The sequence below is a fragment of the Zerene cesonia genome, chromosome 25 (genome assembly GCF_012273895.1).
Source record: "Zerene cesonia ecotype Mississippi chromosome 25, Zerene_cesonia_1.1, whole genome shotgun sequence".
In the NCBI taxonomy this organism is placed as follows: Eukaryota; Metazoa; Arthropoda; class Insecta; order Lepidoptera; family Pieridae; genus Zerene; species Zerene cesonia.
In genome coordinates this window covers 1,681,245-1,703,499 of record NC_052126.1, presented here as the reverse complement: position 1 = coordinate 1,703,499, position 22,255 = coordinate 1,681,245, and the positions used below count along the sequence as shown (strand labels likewise).

The window sequence follows — 22,255 nt, the reverse complement described above, 5'->3', positions numbered from 1 at the left end:
AGCAACTGGGCTGGTGGTTCGCCTGATGGTAAGCGATCACCACCGCCCATGAACATTCGCAGAGGTAGTGCCTCTGCGAAGGTGTTTCCCGCTTTTAAGGGGTAAAGGAAAAGGAAAGGATTAACGACTGGAAAGAAGGAATGGACTGGGACGGGTGAGGAAAAGGAACTGGGCCTCCGTAATATTTAAAATAAATGCACTCGCTTGCATTAAATATAATAAAGAGATTTTAACCCAATTGTGATTTTTTAGTTCATAATGTTCAATGTCTGTAATAGCTGTTTAATGAATTTTAATCTTGTGCAAGTATGCGTAATTCGTAGCATGCTTTGAATAAAAAATTATGTGTTAAAGCTACGGTATTTAAAAATTAAAAATAGGTAGTAAGAGTTCTACCTCAGCTTATTTTGCAAATACGTACAGTTTTATTTCTAAATGATGCTACTTAACAGGTATACCTTAATCATTCTTCATCACAAAATAATTATTTAACAATGTAAAGATGTTTTAGCGTATGCAATTTAGAATGATTCCAGTTTAATGTATATTCGATTCAAATATTAACCGTCGCTCTTTCGCAAATACACAAGTATTAATCTACAAATACCGGATTAAATTTATGACATAAATAACCGTTGCAAATGTATTTCGAATCGGCCATCTTAATACGCGAGTAGAAAAGATTTCATCACTTCCAATTCGAGTGATCAATTTTACCCTAATCGAGAATGAACAATGGGAAATGACCTTAAGGCGGCGTAGTACGCATGCGCGCGAGGCCTGGTAAAACTGTCATGGCCGTTCAGTCTTCGTATCGACGGCGAACGCCGCGCTTCACCCTACGACCCCCAAATTGTTGTTAATTAAACAAAAACGTTGATCATCTATTAAACAGTATCGGCCCGCGTGTGTCTGTGTGCTCTGTGTCGTGTTACACCCAGGTGTTACCAGTTCGATCCGGTTTCGCCCAGACGGAGCCACTTCGAGCCAGCCGTAAGTAGTTCAAACCGATTCTTTGACGGAGAGCGTAATTGTAGAGTCGTATTTTGGTACTATGCTTTTGTATGCGATGTTTAGCGTTGTGTGAGTGAAAGAAACATTAGCGTTAGAATGTTTACACGCTTTATCGATTTCGGAAACTTTTAATGCCTCCTTACGTCTCATTGGTTTAGCTGAATTGAAATTTCGGTTCGAATAATCCGATTGAAATGAGGCACGTGAACTTCGTTAGCCAAATCTCTATTATTCAACTTGCGATCGAATAATCTTATCATTTCAAGATTGTATGACTAAAAGAGCATATAAATAGTTAATATTAGCTTAAATTATTTCAATTAAACGCCGTTATTTGATTTTTAACTCTAGTTATGCATACTTGCATAATAAATAGAAGTAATACGTATGATAAGCAGCATAGTTGAAAATAAAAATTAAGCATATAATATATTGGTTATAAAGTTTTAAAATCCCTTACAAATATTAAATACATTTTCCGTCATACAATCACAAGATTCCAAGTTATTATTGGTATGTAACCAATAGAAATTAAATGATGATGTATTCAAGATACACTTGTTAGTTTCCAGTTAATATCGTAGAACATAATATCACATACCATCTAATCTACGTGAAACATTTCTTAAATTCTTTGAAAATTACAAGATTTTTTTTCTCATTTTTTTATGTAAGAGCGGGTAACTGAGGTAGTTCACATGTTGTAAACGATCACCTGAATATTTGCAGTGGTAGGGGCACTGTTAATGCGTCACTCGCTTTTATAGTAAAGAGATAAGGAACGGACTGACAACGAGAAAAAAGGAAGGGACTGGGAAGGGTGAGGAAAAGGATATGAGCATGCAATTATATTATCACCTACTATTTACACCTGTCATAAGTGATTGATGTGATGTTAAAAATTTCAATGATATACCATTATATCTACGAAGTCATTAGGAGTAAGCCATTATTGAATTACATGCTCAAAGCATAAAGTTCTTCTTCGCTTGACTGTCAACAAGTTGTCCAACTGTGGAGCGATTTGTGAGGCGTGGACTTCGTTTCAGATGCATCGAAATTACAGCTCTGAGTGGGTTGGTGGATTCCAAAACTATGCTAACGTATATCATTGTAGATATTTAGTCTGAACGAGTCTGATACATTTTCTAAGGAACCAAACATTTTTAATATGAAATAAATAAATTCATTATATGTTTTTCAGTTACAATAAGGGGACTTCATTAGCTATAAGTGTTTTTTAATGCCTTAAAGTATATCTTAAACTGCTGTAAAACAAAACAGAGAAATGTATGATTTGCTGTGGGATATATTATTATACATTAGGGAAATTCCCTTGAATGTCGATAATATAACACTACAAATATTATTCGCAAAAATCACGAAGATACCTTCAACGTTTTTTAACGATTAAAAGACAACATTACTTAGTTTGTTGGTAAAAATATTTATATATTCGTTGCTCCTTTAAATTTAACTAGTTTGACATAAATGTATAAACCTACAGATAGATACGTATCAATAGAATACTAGATATACAGTAAAATTAATTTTACATAGTTTTAACGTAAATAAACATGAAGCTCTTACAATTCTTTTTAATTAGCTCATATGATAGTTTTGATATTTAATCCATTTTAATACACTATGTTCCTCATATATTGGATAATCATAATATCATAGATTATGGCCACGGTGTTTACTAAGAAGGGAAACTAACTTCCAATCAATTAATTAATTATCAAGCTCTATATCTTACTTACTATGTCGAATGGGACACATATATGAAAATAAAATTACTGAAAAGTTATATATGAAATACAAGTTGGAGGTAACGTATAACAAACTAAAAAAGTCTACAACCTGACTTAAGGATAGTTTCTCAGTGACACACATGTGGGTCACGTGACTCCTGCCGCTCTCAGCCAGACAGGCAGAGGAGACAGGCGTGAAGTGAGCTCCTTACTCTAACTGAAGATAGGCTGCGTTTCTCTTGGTCTCCAGCACGTTTTAAATGCTCGCAGGATTTATGTGTAATTTGTTTATTTTCATGAAATTTTACGCTAAATAAGTGGGTTCTGAAGCAGAAGAAACTTGTTCAAAAAATATGTATATCAGATTTGTATTTGAAACTTAAAATTGCGGATGCTATCATGTACGTCGTAACTATGATAACATATCAAAGGCCGGCTTTTAATAACTTTAGTCAAGAGAGCATTTATCCACGAGAAACGTGATTTACTCTCTTTAATTCTATAGTTAAGTAATAATTATCAATTTTGAACTATGCAATAGCTGGATCTACGAGTTTCATGGATGTCTCAGTTGCCAAATGAGCTGGTTGGTCGTTTGGTGGTAAGCACCACCACCGCACATGGATTGCCGACTTTTAAAATAAATGATATAGAGAGGGATTGATTAGGGGAAGAAAAAAGAAACTGACATGGGAAATAATATGGGCTCACTCACCATATGACATACAGTGTAATGTAACAATACTATACTATATTTAAAATAAACATATTTATAACTCATATGGGCCTAAGGTTTTTAAATTATTATTTAAATTTCAATATGGACAACTGTCTAATAAGTTTTAATTTGGGAAATTCATTTCTCAAACGATAGCTAATATGGGCTAACATTGGTTTTACCGAACAAAGGAATGAGAAACAGTTTTCGTTTATTACTATGGCTAGTGCTTGCTATAATTCCATTCTAATCGATACTTAAGCTGCTTCAATATCTAGAACTTTCTTTTTAAATTGTTTCTAAGAAGGAAGATGTAACAGCGTGAATATAAAGAAAATAAATATTGTTTTCTACAGAATTACGGCTTATTATTTTCGCATTAGATGCTGTTCAAATGGAACTTTATATTTTCATCAAATAAATAATTTTTTTTCATGAGATCTTAGAAAGACCTTATAATATTACTTACTAACATAAATTTTGACGGGCTCCTTGGTACAGTGGTTAACGCGTGAGCGTAGAACCGAGCGGTCTTGGGTTCAATTCCCGGTGGGGACGCACAAAAAAATGTCTTGGTCTGGCAGGACACAGGAGGCTGATCACCTACTTGTCCGTATAGAAAATTGATCAGTGAAATAGATGTACGTCATCTGCCCCATACCCCACTAGGGGACACGGGACGTTACAACTTAAATTTCCTCTACAAATTACTGAAAAATATTTTACATTTTATTCAAATTGCTGCGTTATAATAACAAACAATGCAGAAAACGATAATAATACTGTATTTCGTGTATTCTGATATCTGTGTAGTCTGAAATATCAGGATACACGACAGTTCTTTCTGAAAATACCGTTATCCAACTGTTTTCTTTATGATAATATACAGTTTGACGTAGGCATAAGAGACCTGAATCACTGAAGTGGACAAGAAAACTAAGTCCATTATAATGACTTTTATTAGGTAAAAATTGTGTATGTGTGAGTGTGGATTTCATGTGTGGCAATTGGGCCAGCTCGCACCGGGTAAGTACCACACCCCCACAGAAGACCGGCGTGAAATAGTATTTTGCTGTGTTTCGTTCGGTGAGTGGGGGAGCCGGATACCCATATCCTTTTCCTTACCCTTCCCAGTCCTTTCCTTTATTCCTATCGCCAATCCTTTCTTAATCCATTCCCAAGAAGTCGGCAATCCATTTGTAGAGGCGTATGATCTGCAATGGACCTTATTCTTCTCCAAATGTTCATGGGCGGTGGTAGCGCTTACCATCAGGCGTCCCACCAGCTCCATTGCCGATTCTCACATAAAAAAAAAATGTAAATTTTAGAGGATGAAATACGTAAATGTATGTAAAAAGGTTTCTCGCAAATAATTTGCATACACGTTGGCTGGATTCAGAGCTCAGATCTGACTTGGCCGCTCATTTTTTTGTGTTGGCGTAACTTTACTCAAATGTAAATCAAATTTATTGAATTCACTTTTATATTTCATATTGAGTTTCTTGTATATCAATGTTCTATATACGTCATTGCTTACAATTATTAAATATTTATTATCACTGTGTAAATAATCCATTACTATTTTTATATTATCTGTGACAATTCTATTAAACTGGGCGATGATGGCTTTTCATCGAGACCTAATTTGTCTAAATACGTTCTTAAACCAGTAAGCTGACTAAGCTCTGCCTATTTCACTCTCAATAGATCTATCCAAATCTAATCCAAAAGGAATTGCTTAGCAATAAGGCAATGGAAAATTTATTCATCGCCGGCTATTTACGTGTTTAGCAAATTTCGTTTAGCATTATCATAAGAAATAACGAGTGGACCAGTGCGAAAAAACATCCTTGTTTGTTTATTGATTTGATTATTTTTATGTTTGTTTACTATAACATTAATATCTAGCTTGTAGTTTGTACATATAATAAATCCATAACTTTGTGTTTGATTTTACGCGATTAGTGTTTACTTATAAATATAAACTTTTTAACGGATTTTAAACGCGTATTATTCCTCATATTACATACATGGTAATGGGGACACTTAAATAATATTATAATGAATAAATTGCGTTGAAATGTTTTTTAGTACCTGACATGAAAAAATATTCTTACTGGCTTTTATTTTAACTTGTTATGAACATACATACATACATACATACACATCGCAACTAACTTCTATTAATGATAACAATAAGAATCTGGCTGTAGTTTTGCGAGTTTATCACGAAAGAGCGGACTATATCTGTTTTATTATGCAGTGATAATTCACATTACGAGGTGCCACACTAAGTAAGCTGTTTCTATAGAAACTAGACATTCCGTTATTTATTTGCTATAGCTTATATATACAGTATACACTCCGATGCAATATTAACAAGTCTCTATATATCCGAAGCTCGTAGGGTTTTTAGAGACAAAATTATTTTATCTTGACTAATATTATAGAACGATTAATTTTTATATAAACTAGACATTTAGTCTTTAACGAGAGTCCAAATAGTATACACTCCGATTCATTATTCGTTAGTCAACAGGCACTACCAATACTATAGGAGAAAAGATTGTTTTTGTACGCCTGAGATATAAACTCAAAAACTCCTTGTCATATATAGAAAATTCTATCACCTACATCATTTCAGAGTCAATTAGTTAATAGTGTTATGTTATCTGTAATAACATATTTTTTTTTAATTTCATCCAGGTGAAAATTACCCCGTACCCGTACCGTACGTTACCACAGGTAATAAAATACTATACCCGTTACTAAGTGGCTAGTTACTTCCAATGATGGATTAATTCCCGCTCCAGTTTGATTGGCTGGCTTAGAACACGATGCGGTGCGGTCGTATTTCATTGAATATAGAACGGTACAGCAATCTGCATGTCAAATATCAGCCGAAACGGTTCAGTAGTTTTTGATTGAGAACAGGAAACATACATATTGATGTTCTCAATTGTGAATTAGCAAATCTACTGGGATAAGAGATGAATTTATCAAGTAGTTACTAATTTTACAGTTGTAAACAAAGGTTAATGAAATAGGTAAATTTTACATAGTATAGATGTTAAGTGAAGTAGCAGAAGTGGTATCTAAATTTATTTGAGTTGTCTACTTATATATGATTCTATGTACATGAAGACATGCATTTGAGTGCCCTGGGTTCGTTCTAAAAAAGGTATTCAGGACATTTCTAGGGTTCAAACCGTGGTTTATCTTCGATCTTGTTCTATAAAGGGCTAACTGCTTTTATCCTTTGATGCTACAAAAATGAATGGGTGGAGTAGATGAGACGTGGTCGTAAAGAAATGGATGAATGTAGGTATTTTGTCAAATTCTATATTCGTTGTTTTATGGCAAAACTGATTTAGAAAACTATTGATTTTTTTCGAGAATTCCCTTTGAATAATTTTGTAAATTTATATAAATAGAAAATAACAATTTAATGACTTTATTAACGTCGATACCAGAAAACAGATACAAGGGGCGAGGCAGGCGCGCTGCTCATCACGCGGTAGAATACAATGTGTTCCCGCAGTCCCGTCTCAAGCAGCGCGTCGGAACACAGTGGGGTTTTAGTCGGTAGGAATCCGACATAACCCACGGCTCCTTCCCCGGGTGCCGTGGGTATCTTATGAAAGATTTCCCCACTTAAAAAAAAGGCGCGCTGCTCATATATAAAAACGCTCATAAGTCGTTGACAAAACCGACACAGTTATACATTGCTTGCATTGTACAGGTATCATCTTATATTAAGCGAGCTATCGCACAATGTAATGCGTTTATTGCGAGAGTCGCGAGCCGAGTTACTGCTGTATGTGTGTGAGTGTAATTACGCTTTCTAATACAAATCAAGAACTTTTTCGTTTCTAAACATTTTTTATCTATTCAGAAATCAGTTCAGCTATGGCATAAAAGTGTAAAATGTGAACACACGATGCTAAGTATATTATTTAAGTAATTATAAAATTCTACAAATATTATAAAAATGAAAGTTTGCAAGTATGGATGTATGGTTTTTTATTATTCTTTCACGTAGAAACTCCTGAATGGTGGTTACGACTTCGGACCTAAATCAAAAGTACTTGGGTTTAGAATCAGATGAGCGTGCATGTCATAACACACGCACACTATTCACATCAACTCGAAACGGTGTAGAAAAACGCAATGAAGATCACATATTTAACGATAATTAAGCCATGTATACGAAGCAAAATACTGCAAAAGCTTTAGTTATAACTTTACTCTTAATTCCTCTAGGAACTAACCAAACACACACTATTAAAAAAAACAGTTAGTGTAAAAAATAGCCCTATGGTGTGCACACTGACACACGATACGATATTTGATATGTCTAAGTTGTTACGTCATCACTAACAGCCAACTTCCCTTGTTGACACAGGAGGAAATTTCGCGGAGGTGGCTAGAATGGGGTGCGACATTTGAAGTTATTAAATGCAGTCCGTTTTAAGTACGGAGTTCTTTAAATGAACATTAATATGTGATAGTATATTAATGTCCTTTAAGAACTATCGTAGTTTAAAATCATTAAGCATTTTAAAATCATTTAAGACGCGCTGTTACATTTTATATTTGTATTTACAGTGCTTGGATAATATAGGCTTTAATTTAAAGGCCTATTAGTACCTATATTTTCAGTGGAAAGAAAATATTTATTTGCTCAAACAATATTATCAAGCCTATCGAAGTGAGAAATATTCTTTTCGAAGCCTTGTTACATCAAAGACAATATTTATGTAGGTATTCATCAACAATTAATTAATTACATTTCTGTAATACCATAACTTCAAACATTTCGTAGGTACGTATTATCAAAGTTATTTAATAATCAAAGTTTTGTACTAGGTAGCGCTGTGAAATATATTTTTTCATTAGGATGTAATATTAAAATTCCGTGGAACACATAGATCAATCCGTCCCGTTTCGTCTCTAACAAACAAGCGAGACAGATATACGTCAGCACGAACAATATAACAAGTTAGACAGTTAGCGATTTAGTGCGCGTTAGTTTATGTGTAACTTCGCAAAACATTAATTTGCGCCATCTTTGTTTACGCAAGGGACAAATAATATGGTAATATTATTTGCTAATATGATCACTGAAACATTATCACAGATAATAACATTGATGGTTCCAGTTTTTAGTCTCGACTTTTCACTTTAATCTCTTCTTTGCTTCATATTATTTAAATTTGTTTACGAACTAGTTTACTTTGTAAGTTGAAGGCGACAATGCAGTTTATAAACTATGTCGTATGTTATTAAATAGTTTTTTTTGCTTAGTTACGTATTAAATGTAGGATTTTATCAAATTATTGCGAATAAATCTGACAAAATTTTATATCAGTATAAAACATATTAGCTATCCCTAAAGCAATCTAACTCGTATTCACGAAATAAATATATATCTTATAATATTACGAAATAAATATATAGTTATGCATAGAAGGAACTTACTTAACATAGCTTTTAATATAGTAGTTTCATTGTTAAATCAACCTTTGTTATATTTATCTATCCTTATAAATATGATAAAAAATATGAAGAATTGAACTCGATATAAATTAGGCTAGGCTTTACAAAAATGTTCCTTTGTGTAGAAAATGTCTGGTATCTGAGTAAGCATTTTGATAGGAAGCTCTATTGTACCTAGAAGTAAGGATTCTATCTTTGTCTGAATCTTATACATGGGTATATTCTAAAGAAAATTATCTTCAAAATATTCTCCGAAATTTGTATTCACATGTCTGCTCATTTGGTACCTATAATAAAGAAAAGCATTTTGTAATGTATGAATTATGATACGATTTACATTTTGCTATGTTGTGTCTCAGTTGGTACTGTTTTAAATATTAAATATATAATAATAATCTTTATTACTTTAGGCCCTTTGTTTATCTATGGGATCATTGTAGGGAGACGGGCATCCTTTGAGGGTTTACGCCATAATCCACTACGCTGGCCAAAAGCGGTTGATGGGGGATATCACATCTATACGTATAATAGCACAGTAAAAAAAAGCTGTGTGTGTACATTGAATATGCATATATATGCACGAGCAAAAAAATGTGTCTGTTTGTACACGCTAATGTTCGGAGCCACTGGACATTGATTTGAAGGAAAGTTTTTTGTAGTATAGGTATTAATTCTGGGCAGCATATAGGTAGGATGTAATTTATTTTGCAAACTAGCACACCTGATGCAGAACCGCAACAGACCACCAGACTATAAGAGATATAAAAAATGTTTTTTTTTGTTTGACGCGTAGAGCATTTTCTGCTGGAAGTATAATTTGACAATCTGGAATTTTTTCCAAGTCAAATTCTTCAAATTTATGCTCCATTCTATTTCCTTTCTGTTTAAGTGTACGCAGTTTCCCGAGTCTACATGCTTTGCCGTGACAATAAACAAGTCCACAGGGGCAGACGCTCAAAGCCGCTGGTGTTGACTTGACAGCCGGTTGTTTTTCTCATGGGCAACTTTATGTTACTTTTTCGAGGGTCAGCAACGCTTTCGGTCTTTATTTGTTGGCTTCAACGCTTCCGTTCTTTATTTTTTATAAATACCCAAAAATATTGTTGCAAAAAGACTTTTTTTAAGTCTTTGCATTATGATTGTTTAATCATTATACTCTTGGGTCGGAATTTAGAGAAAAAAATGTATTAAACTCAAATTTATCCACAAACCCCCAATTGTTCACATTCAAAGTTCACGCGAACGAAGTCGCAGGCCTAAACATTTATTTCCAGGACACATAAATGTGGACACAAAATTGTCATCTTAATTTATTTCCAGAGAATTTTAGTACTGTTGTTATTTGTTTAAATTTTTTAAGTCTTATTTCACACTAACGGAATGTGGAACCTTTCCCGGTGTGAACAGGCCCAAGTCATTTCGAAGCTTATTCGCCTCCCGACCTAAAACATAGCAATAAACGTTTATGTATTATTAGATTTTATCCTATACTGACATGATTTATGTAAAAACATACTTGTAGTCGCCACCTACAGTTTTAACATTGTTTAAGTTATGTTTAAATATTTGTAATATTCACGTTATTCTCATTAAAAAATGAAAGTCACGAAATTAAAAGCAAACAGTTTGCAATACAACATTCAGTAGTTATTTGCTCATTATATTCAAGGAAACAATATTAGTGGATAAGTAATAAACTGTAATATCGTATCAAAGCTAGCTCATATGACGTGGAGTGTTGCTTCGATACAATAATGGTTATCAAAGAAGGTTAGACCAAAACTAACGACTTGATTGTACTGTTACAGTTCCTTAATAAATAATTAGGAATATACTGATAATTACATATATACATACATATACCGTATGTATCGTACCATAGTACCGTAACCACAGAATAATAAGTACAAGCCGTAAATTTTAAATTATTTGTTAATATTTGCTATATGCTATCATAGTTCTAACATAGGATTAGTACATTTTCCTGAGGAATAGGATATTAAAACTGATTTAGATCAATCTTCATAGAAATAATTTTAGGATCTATAGAATATCCAAATTACAAAGGCGCTTTTATTAAAAAAATAATAATTACATTTACATTTTTTTTGTATTTTATACTTATTATATTATGTGTTAGTATACTTATTATATTATATGACTTAGTATCTGTTACTGACCGAAACCTGGTACTGGAACTAAAAGTCTTCTGTTTTATGAATACACTTTTTCTTATTAACAATAATATTTCGTTGTGCAATATGACACCTAGATTATTTTCTCCCAGGACTTTAATTCTCGCTGAATATTAAAGTTTAAAACGAAACAAAAGAAAAACACGTTAAAAGAAAAATCAGGTACAAGGTTTTACAGTAGCCGTAGCAGCTTTATTTTTGTTCTTTGAGACAATGAACGTGCGATGTAATGAGAACTCAGATTAATTAAAATTGTCACTTAAAAGCAATGTCGGCCACGTGTAACCAAGCTTCGCTTCTTGTCTTTATGGTAGACGAAGGTTTTGAAATTAGAAGTGGCCGTTTATAATCATTTATTTTTTTTAATATATTATGCCAGTATCTCATACCTATCTTTATTGTTTTTATTATCTGTTATTTGGCATAATGTTAGGTTATCGATTGCACGGAAGGAATATTAAGTATTTACTGCTTCCAACTTCTAATGTTTTTATACTATGTTTGACATAATTTATATTTTTTCAATGTTACACAACAATTAGTTTGTTTTTTTTATTTTAAAGAAAAGCAACCAAAAGGTATCTTTACGTTTTGATGTTATGATTATTTATTATTTTTAGTTAAAAGATGAAATAATATTAGAAATTATTAGCTTACCTTTTACCCAATAATACTTCGGCTGTTTAAATTAATTTCAATTAACCTCTATCGGGTTAAATAGCTTTGTAACAATTTGTTAAGGTATTATATAAAGAACAGATCATTTTTGTTAAAGAAATAATTTTCTAGGGCTTTTTTTCTTTCATTTATTTGTAAAATAAAAAAAGCAGTGGTGGCTCAGTGGTGAGAACCTCGGACTTCAAAATCGATAAGTCGGGGTTCGAGACCGGGCGAGCGTGCAGGAAATAAATTGATTTTTCAATTTATCTGCGCATGTGGATAACATCACCACTGCTTAAACGGTGAAGGAAAACATCGTGAGGAAACCGGCATGTCCAAGAATTAAAAGTTCGAGGACATGTGACATCTGCCAACCCGCACTTGGCCAGCGTGGTGGATTATGGCCTGAACCCTCATAGGAGGCCTGTGTCCCAGCAGTGGGAACATATATGGGCTGATGATGATGATTTGTAAAATATGAATTAAATTACAAAGTGAACATATGGGTTATGCTTTTAATATAAATTAAAATTATAAGCAAAATTTTAATTGTAATGTTTTTTGTCAATGTATTTTTTTGACATGATCAACCAAAGCTATGATAAACAATTATAAATTATATGAGACTAAAAAGGCCGAGTTTAACGATGTTATATATTAATTGGAACCTTTGGTTTCACAGCAATCGTAATTCGACCCTAATTAATTAAATATAAAAAAATTCGGAACTCGGCAGTTGAAACACATTGTTCGGATTTTTTGAAAAATCGATAATATACGCGATTGCAGACCACAAAAAGATTTTTTTGTGTACATCTTCGTGTTTTCGATTAAAATATATTCGTTATAGCGCGATATGGCTAGTTAGAACTAATGGTAACGAAATGCCACTGACGAACGCTCATATGGAATATTAGTTAAAACTTGTTCTATTTACTGGATCATGTTGGCAGACCTACTGTCCTATTGTCCTGTTCATATCTTGATAATTTTGTTAGTATAATGAGTGAACGAACTATCAGCTTACAATGATCCTTATGTTTAACCAACTTAAAAAAAGGAAGAGGTTATCAACTCTCATCTTATTTAAATTTGGCGTAGGCCTAACAATATGAAGGCGGTTCTGATTTTTCTTAGAATATAATTAATATGCAAGAGTTATCTAAAGAAACAAAATTCAATTTTTTTATTTTTTCCATCATAATCAAATTTTGTACCGTTTACCAAAGTCGAAAATTCAAATGGAAACCAAAAGATTATACACGAAGTAAAAGAAAAACATGAATACAAGAGTTCGTATTTTCTATTCCATTACAGTGATAAAATACATCTGTCGGGTGCATTGTAAAAGAAACCCTAACAGACGGTATGCGTAACCAAAATTAATTCGCCGCAAGAATGAAAACATTACGTTGCTAGCTGCAGGAAGCGGCCATTTTGATAACGGCGTGAGACAAAGAGGGTGTTTGTTTAAATTACTCGCAATATTACATTGCTGTATCATAGGAAGTGGGGTGTAATTAAGTATGAACCGTTGCGCTAGGTGTTTTATAAAATGTACTGGAGGAAATTGAGAAATATGTCTTCTAATGAAGACGCGTGGATATGTCTTCTTTTGTATTTTGAAAAGAGAAATCTACTTACTTTAGGTGCTGTTATAAAAAGTTTAATTTGTATGTGTTAATAACTGAATATAGAAGATTAAAATATTTAGAATAATTTTTCTATTATGATTTCTATGCATATAATTAAATTCCATTTCCGAAACTGCTTAGAAAACTCAGATTTTTATTTTTGTTTTTAAGTTGTTGTTGCGAAGGCCTTTGAACCGCTTTTTTTTCTTAAAAGGCATTTTCTATTAAAAGGTTAAAGCGGAAGGTTGAACTATGAGTATTGATGTAATGTAGAGGTTATTTCATGAGGGAATTACACAAAGGAGGGTTGGAAAACAATGTGTTTCCCATCTTACGTTACTTTCAAAGAGAATACCTACATTGGCAATTGTATCTACATATATAGAGAGAAAACGCAAAAAGACGACCGAATAAATATTAAAAAATATTCCATGATGAGAGACTGTTTCGCGGAATAAATATTGGGTATATTTTTAATACAAGCCAGCGTTCTGAGCCTGACTTTTTTCTTTTACTTCACATTTCGCGTTATTTTACCTTCTATCTTTGTTCACACAAATAAATACCATATGCATCATTTTATTAACTGCTCCTTCAAATGTTATATGTATCAGTTATATTGTTAAATGATAATATGGACGAATATATTGATTTTTATTTGAGTATTAACACGATTTTTCTGTTTTTTTTTTCGACTTTTATCTTCAAGAGCTTTAGCTTAGGTTCCAGTCCTCATTACTTCTAGTAGGTATACCTATAACCCACGAAAACACGTTATCTCTTAAATAAGGTCCAAGTCATATTTATTCCGTTAAAAGTTATTATAAACAGCAAATCTGGCCGCTGAACTTTCACCTTCAAAATCTTTTGTGCTATATCGTTGCAAAGGATTTTTTAATTAAAATGATTAGACGCTTTTCACCTGAATCTCGTTACGGCGAGGTAATTTGAATCACCTGAGCCCAAGTCTGAAGATGTCGGGATAATGACGGTGTCCACGAGTGAGGCTATGACATCTTTTGTATTATCTTTTATATACTGGTACTTATTAAAGGTTCCTTTTTAACAGACTTTAGAAAATAAGGTTTCATAATTGGTTGGATGATTTGTTGATTCAGATGCTGGCTGAAATAATATACGAAAGAAATTATACAGATGATATATTGCAAGGCCAACCGAATTGATATCTTAAATTTATTAAAATGAGTCCTTGTGTATATTATTCGCTAGAGCAGTTTATTATAGGCAGCTATAGTTAAAGCTAATTGTCAATTTATTGACAGAGTTAAGCACTCTTGACTTTTCCCGTAAAATGTGTAATAAAAAGGAAAATTTTAGAACATTGTAGCTTAAAGTCAGGTAACTTTTAACGACTTTTGTGAAATGTAACGTTGATAATATTTTCATAACTGCCATGAAACGAACGTCTCTAAATTCATATTTAAACCTCTGTTGACCTGAACTTAATATAATTTATTTATAGCACTTAAATCGTGTTTTTCATTTTCATCGTGTTCAGCTTGTAGTAAAATATGAGAATAGATTATAGCGATACGTAGAAAAAACAAACGCTGAAATACCACTGATACACAGATAATGTCAATATCTTACAAACAACCATAGAGCACGTATCCATAATCTATGCTTCACGCAAAGAGCATAGACTAGACTAGACTGTGGAATGGCGCCAAATGAGAGTGGAGTGAACGCATGACTGATAGACTGAACGCTTTTTGTTTTTTTGTATTACTAGCACTTTTTGTGAGACATATTGTGGATTCGTCGGTAAAGAGACTTGAGACTGCTAAGCTTCCCTCAGCCCATCGGGTTGAAATAAATATATCGCTTTTAAATGTTTAAAATAAGACATATATTGGAAATAGCTGCGTCCGTCGTGGTAAGATATGTAAGTCCATCAAAATGTTTTGTATAATACTCCATATATTAAAAAAGTCGGTTGAAAATCGTACCATAAATCTCTCGGTTACGATGTAAAAGAAAAACACACAATCAAAACATTGTAGCATTATATAAGAAAGGATTAATAAATAAAGATATTTTTATCGTAATCTGAAATATTGCTTCAAAATAAAAAAATAAGTTATGGATACTAGATGAGGTTATTAAAATCTAGCGAAATATCTACACTAATATTATAAAGAGAAAAACTTTGTTTGTTTGGTTGTAATGAATAGGCTCAAAAACTACTGGACCGATTTTAAAAATTCTTTCACCATTCGAAAGCTACATTATCCACGAGTAACATAGACTATATATGTACCACGGGCGAAGCCGGGGCGAACAGCTAGTAATTAATAAAGTAATGCACGCAAATAAAATGATGGAAATAATATTTAACAATAACAATAATGCTTTAATATTTTTAACACACTTGACTTGTAAATTGTAATATCATAGTTTCCTACAGCTAAAGGTTTCTGTACCTTTACCATACGTACTCAACAAGCTATATAAATGTTATCTGTATTCTTTATAGAAACTCTTTATAAATAAATAAATATATGTATATTATAAATGCGATGTATAATTTCTTCCAAAAAAAATTTTCTTTTTTTACTATGGAGAAGCTAAAGATTGAAAAAAAAAATATAAAAGCAATGCAATAACATTTTCAAAAAAAGAAAATCTCCTTGCCTTTCTTAGCTATGCTTAAAAAAGTAGCAGCAACAATTCTGAGTATTGTCTACGACTATACTACGTCGTAGCAGTCGTAGCAGTCGTAGCAAACGTAACAACTAACTACGAGTAACTCTAGCGAGTGAAATAGGACTTGTGAACTTGTAAATTTTACAATACATTTTCAAAAGATTTACGTTTCATTTTTTAATGCCTTTCTTACCATAATATGTATGTTACGTTGAAGAAACTATGTATCATATAGAGTTTGTGAATTTGTTTTCCTGTAATTCCACTAATCCTTCCTATACTCAATTAAAATTTGTTCACTTCCAAAATAGAAGAGACATTCAACGTGATCAACATTTATAATTTATAATTTCATCAAAAGTCAAATATGTCTCCCAAACCAAAAATATCAATAACTATAAATATATCCAAATTTATTTATTATTGTTGTTGTATTATTTTAAATAACCTTACACCTGTATAAAGCTGCGTTATTCCGGAGAGAAATAAGCTATACCGTTTATTTATATTCCGTGCGAAACGACAAATGGCTAACATTGAATATACATATTTCAAGTAGTCGAATGAAACACTGATGACTGTCACACCTTAGGGCGCGTCTCCAAGGACCTATCGTTATTTACTTTCGAAATTGTTCTTTTGACATTCTGTGTACATGTAAACAAGGGAAAATGAATAAACGCTGACAGAAACTTGACACGTATTGTGTTTTATTTATATTAGAGACTCGGCCGAGCTACGGGCGCCTGGAATTATTTGTAAACAGGACGTTGGTAATACTTTCTTCTTGAACATATATCATCATCATCATCATCAGCCCATATATGTTCCCACTGCTGGGACACAGGCCTCCTATGAGGGTTACCCTCATAGGAACATATATATTTATAGTCAATTTAAAAAACTGATATGCAGAGAAATGTGCAAACGAGTTACTATGTAATTTATTTTGTAAAATGTTAATTATTATAATTAATATTTTATAGCATTATAAAGAAACGCTTTACAAATAAAATATAATAAATCGATAGTACATTCCTACTAATAATATTAATGGAGAAGTGTCTGTCTAACCGGTTGTTCTATTATGCCGCTTACATATATTTTGATTAAATTAAATATTATATAGAATAACTGAGACCTGTATATGATAAGACAGAGACCTGAATTTTTTCAAATTCAACATCTATGTTTAAATACGAGATTGAATTTTGTATGGGATTCTAATCTATAACCTAAAGCACACGGAAGCAAATCTGAAAACTTTTTGAGGTTTTATATATGGAAATAAGCACATAGGTTCTTACCTGGATGAAATTGAATGCGCGGGATAAAACTAAATTTCTTGCGAGGCTCCTCAATGGCATGTAATAAACATTTTATGTCATATCAAGCGGTCCCGTCGTGAAGTTTCCGCACGATTTATTTCTGGTATTGCCGAATAAATATTGTTTATAGCAAAACTAGTTTTTAATGCCGGTTGATGGAAGTTGATTCATCTTTTACAACGTATGTGCAACATTTTTAATCATTATATCCTATCCATTTTATTAAATGTTAGTGTAATTGAGTCATATCTGCTTTATTTATTATATTTATACCTTATTGCACACTCAGTAGTTATAGAAATACAAAAAGGACTTAAAATATGTTCAAATCACTACTGATAAGTCTGTCTTTTTTATATAAAGTACGATTGAGACCTGAAACGACCATATTTTAGGTTATGTGATATTCCATTACATTCAGAAATTCCAGCATACATCCGTTGAGTGGTCTTTTTTTCGAACCGCTTGGGTAGCGACTAACCAAGTATCGAATTTGATCCAACTGTCACGCAGTCAACTGTCTGTCTGCCAAGTGCCATCAGAACAGAACACTTACGTTAAAAGTATGGACTGCTTTGACATCTCAGGCCACTACGATACATTGACGAAACGATGCATATGCAGGGCTTTTTGTTTTTTTTTTTTTTTGCAATTGCAATACAATTGTACAATGCTATGTAATATTAATAAATAAACGTGGGAAAATCAAATTAATAGAAGTGAATTAACAGCTTACACTAAGTATTTAGAGTTATTTTAGTAAATCTTGGTAAGCAAGTAAACTACTAACTATTATATTTATTACATGGATGTAAATTTAAGAATAAAATTGTTTTATGTATGGGAATGAGTAAATTTCACACTAAAGTATGAATTACATTTTTCAGTTACATTATCGCAACAAGATATTAACTTAGAAAGTCTCTGGCGTCATTATATGAAAGAAATATCCGCTATACACATAAAAATACAACGCGATTCGCACTGAATATGATCACCGGGCAAACACGGGTATTAATTAGTCACCTCAAAGGATTTTCAGTTTTGGAGGGAAACTTTTCAATTTTACGCTTGTGCCAACGAAAATACGAAGGGATTCGAGATATTTACGTAAGGGGAGATGCGGAACGGTTTATGGACTGAGGGTATAAATAATACAGTGTAACTCGTGGTACGTTCTGTTTTGGTTTTCACAGTTCAATATTTGATGTGTATTACTACGTACACATCAAACTAATCGTATAATCTCAAAAAACAGTGAAAACAACATTGTTCTAACTTTTACATGTGGACAACGAAACACTCAATGACAGCAGTTGTTGAGCCTCGGATGACTTTGCCTTTGAATATTTTATGCGAAAGATACTAACAGAATATTGAATCTCCATTGCAAAATTGTTTACATTTTTATCTGGTCTCGCTGGCCTTACTTATACATGAATTAACAAACTCTTGCACTGTTTTCTTTGAAGGGTTATACTTCTCCAAGTTACATCTCCTGCAATTTCTTTTAAATCATCAAACTACTAACATAAGCACTATAAAAGCGTCAAATTACAAAGAATTTAAGTTATATGGCGATTTCTGTTGAATATAACAAATAATGAATCGACAACAAAAGTTAGTTGGTGCAACTATCGAAAATTATTAAAATATTTTTTGATCCTAAGTATTTCTAAAAATATATTAAATATTACGATTATATCCCAGTTTCGTCAACACGACATCATTACACAGGTGAGTATATCATTTATGATATACGTATGTCGATTTTTATACGTCACGGGCGATCTTACTTTTAAATTTCGCAAATAATGGAGGGAAGTGTTTCAAGCTTTAAGTAAATTCACTTATATGAACTAATTTTGTTGTATCAGCAACTTGTACCTTTTTGAATGAAGCTTCTATTAACTACTAAATTATAGCGATTTGCGATATCATGTCAAGTATAATAGTATAGTACTAATCATATAACAGGGAAGCGAACACATAACATATGCGTGCTTTAGAATCGATATGACATTGAGGGTCTACTTGAAACGGCCGTGTTATAGACAATCTATAATTTATGCCCAGAGCGGGCATTACGTTCATATTTAACTTTTAAATAACTACAAAGCATACGTCCGAAATAATAAAATGTCTGGGTTGTTTTTTTTTAGCATCTATCTTCAATTATTGTATATGTTTCAATCGATGCCTGCTCTGTATGGCAATACAGAAACAATCCTTGTAGTTATTAAAAAGCTTTGCTTTTAAAATTAATCGCTAGGTCAATCCGTTGAAAATTTTCGTTCTTTGGATAAGGATTGATTATTAACATTGTGTGTTAACAATGTTAATAAACGATTAATTAAAGATTTATCAAATTTTTTTTGAGAAGATTTTTTTCTACTCTAATTGTTATTTTGTTATATTGTGGAGTCGTCTAACAATTAAACGTGGTGAAAATCTGTTTATGATATATAAAGCATCCAAAGTTTATTGAAAACATAGACATAGTAGTACAAAATACAGTATAGTTAAAACGAAACGTACGTGGTACATAAATAATTTGTACATAATAGGCGCAACATCGTCAAACCTTCGACAAGCAATCCCAAACCGAAATCATCGCGGAAATAACCAATCGTTAGTAACCACAGGACGGGCGTGAAAGCCACAGATTATAAACGTGTTTGATAGACTTTTCATCTGTGGTTTATGTGCTGAATTCGCAAATTTGTTAGTTTAAACATTCCCGTTAACTGTTCTATTACAATAGCAGCAATGGAATCTCATGTAGTCTCAGAATATATAGAAGTTGTCACGGAAAGAAACATACAAAAAATACATTTGAAAATTTATTTAGGTAAGTATGTAAACTCTGGTTTTTTACTTTTCAACTCATAAATACGTAACGTACCTTGAAATTTTGGTATTTTAACCACAGATTATTGAATAGTTACTATTATCTATGTTCTCGTATGTACTCATTATTTATAGCTTGTTTTCGGGCTAGTTTGCAATCCTAATATAATTATAGTCTAGTTAGATAATTTAACTTATCAATGGCTTTTAGGCCTATTGATATGACAAAATTGATCTATGGTTCAAATTTTATGCAATACCGGTTTGCAATTAAGTCTATCATTGACTTCACAAAGTGGCGATAGTCAAGATTTAAATGAGGAGCCAATTTCATCAAATACGTATTAAAATAGATCAGCATAGTGAAACATTCACTACAGTTCAAAAGCCTAAACATTTGTTGTTAATTAAAAACGTAGTTAAGTTCTCTTTATTTAAATTCCTTTTTCATATGAGCATTCCAAAATACATTAGTAGAAAAGATTTCCAAAAGACTTTTTTAGAAGAGTTTACAACCAGACATACTTGAACATACTTGTGTAAAGTCGTTGAAAGTGAATAAGCCAATGAACTGAATAATTGTTACACAAATACTTTTATTATAGTACACGAGGTTTAAATGTGTGTGACGTCATAATCTGTATAACGGCACAGATCAACTGGACGTCAGAGTGTTCAGCTTGGACCGTTGATTGCCTACTCTAGGGCTCTCGGCACTGCAAATTAAACTGTACAAAGCTAGGGCTACGACAAGATGAGATTAAGATTAATTTGATTGCCTTATCATAGCCGCTAAACAGGATATTGCGCTGATGATTGTGTGCTTGATTCTAAACTAAATCCATTACTTTTGACAAACGGGAGATAGAATTTTGATGTCGGTGGACTTTTCATTTGAAAGAATGAATAAGTAAGATGGTTTGTTACAATGAAGATAAATTGAGACAGTTTTATCGCATTGCTAGTTATAGTGAAATTAATATCGGGCTGTATTTATTCAAAACACACATTAAAATAAATTGTTAGTAACGATATTCAAGTAGAAACATAATATCATATACATCAAATATTGTTGATTACGTTTGAATGGTTTCCATAAGTAAACAATATATTAGGCATATTCTTCGTACAGTCTCCTGTAATTGGTTAGATTTTCAGCAAAATCCTGATCATATTCTTGCTTAGTTTCACATAAACTATTTATCGGGTAGCCCTATATTTCCATTCAGAATTGAGATCACTGAAACGCGTCAGTCCCTCGTACCTCGCAGGTTAAATTTTGATGGAATTTTAATGTTTGCGGATTGACTTTACATACGTACGCCAATTACGTACCTGAAAATAGCGTAGTAACTGCGCTACGTATATACATATATAAGCCAATAGTATCACGCTGTGTAGCGTATAATATGATTAATATAATGGATACATTAATTAAATCGTCTTTATTCAGTCCTCACAACGGTGGATTACAAAAACTGAAATATACAGATAGCACAGAGGATAACGTTGTGAGAGACTGGTGCCTGTAGTAGACTATGTCTGACTGTATGTAGACTATGCCTACTGACTACATAGTCTATATAGACTTCTATGTAAAAGTCAGAGGCACAAGTCACCATGTTGATTATTATTAATACCAATAGAAAATTAATTACAGCACATATCAATGTTAAAATTAAGTGTATTTTGACACGAAACAATTTTAACAATTGAGTTCACTTCTTTCTTCATTTCTCTTCCATGTAAATATATTTTCTTATGTTGAGCTAGCAATTGAGTTGGTGGTTTACCCGATGGTAGGCGGTCATCACCCTTTGAACAAGCAAGGGTAGAGCGTCTGCTAATGCGTTGCCCGATTTTAAAGGAGAAAGAATGAGTAAACTCCTTCGTTTTTGGGAACGTCGGTTTTTTTTTTTTTTTTTTTTTTTTTTTT

The 22,255-nt window shown here is 32.5% G+C and overlaps 1 protein-coding gene across 1 annotated transcript in view; it reads left to right on the top strand.

The window, feature by feature from the left end:
- Window positions 1-821: 821 nt before the first annotated feature.
- Window positions 822-22,255, top strand: part of LOC119836759 (pikachurin) — a 112,732-nt gene continuing 91,298 nt past the window's right edge. The window contains exon 1 of the mRNA XM_038362212.1: window positions 822-993. The gene's annotated coding sequence lies outside the window, so the exon portion shown is untranslated. The remainder of the gene's footprint in view (window positions 994-22,255) is intronic.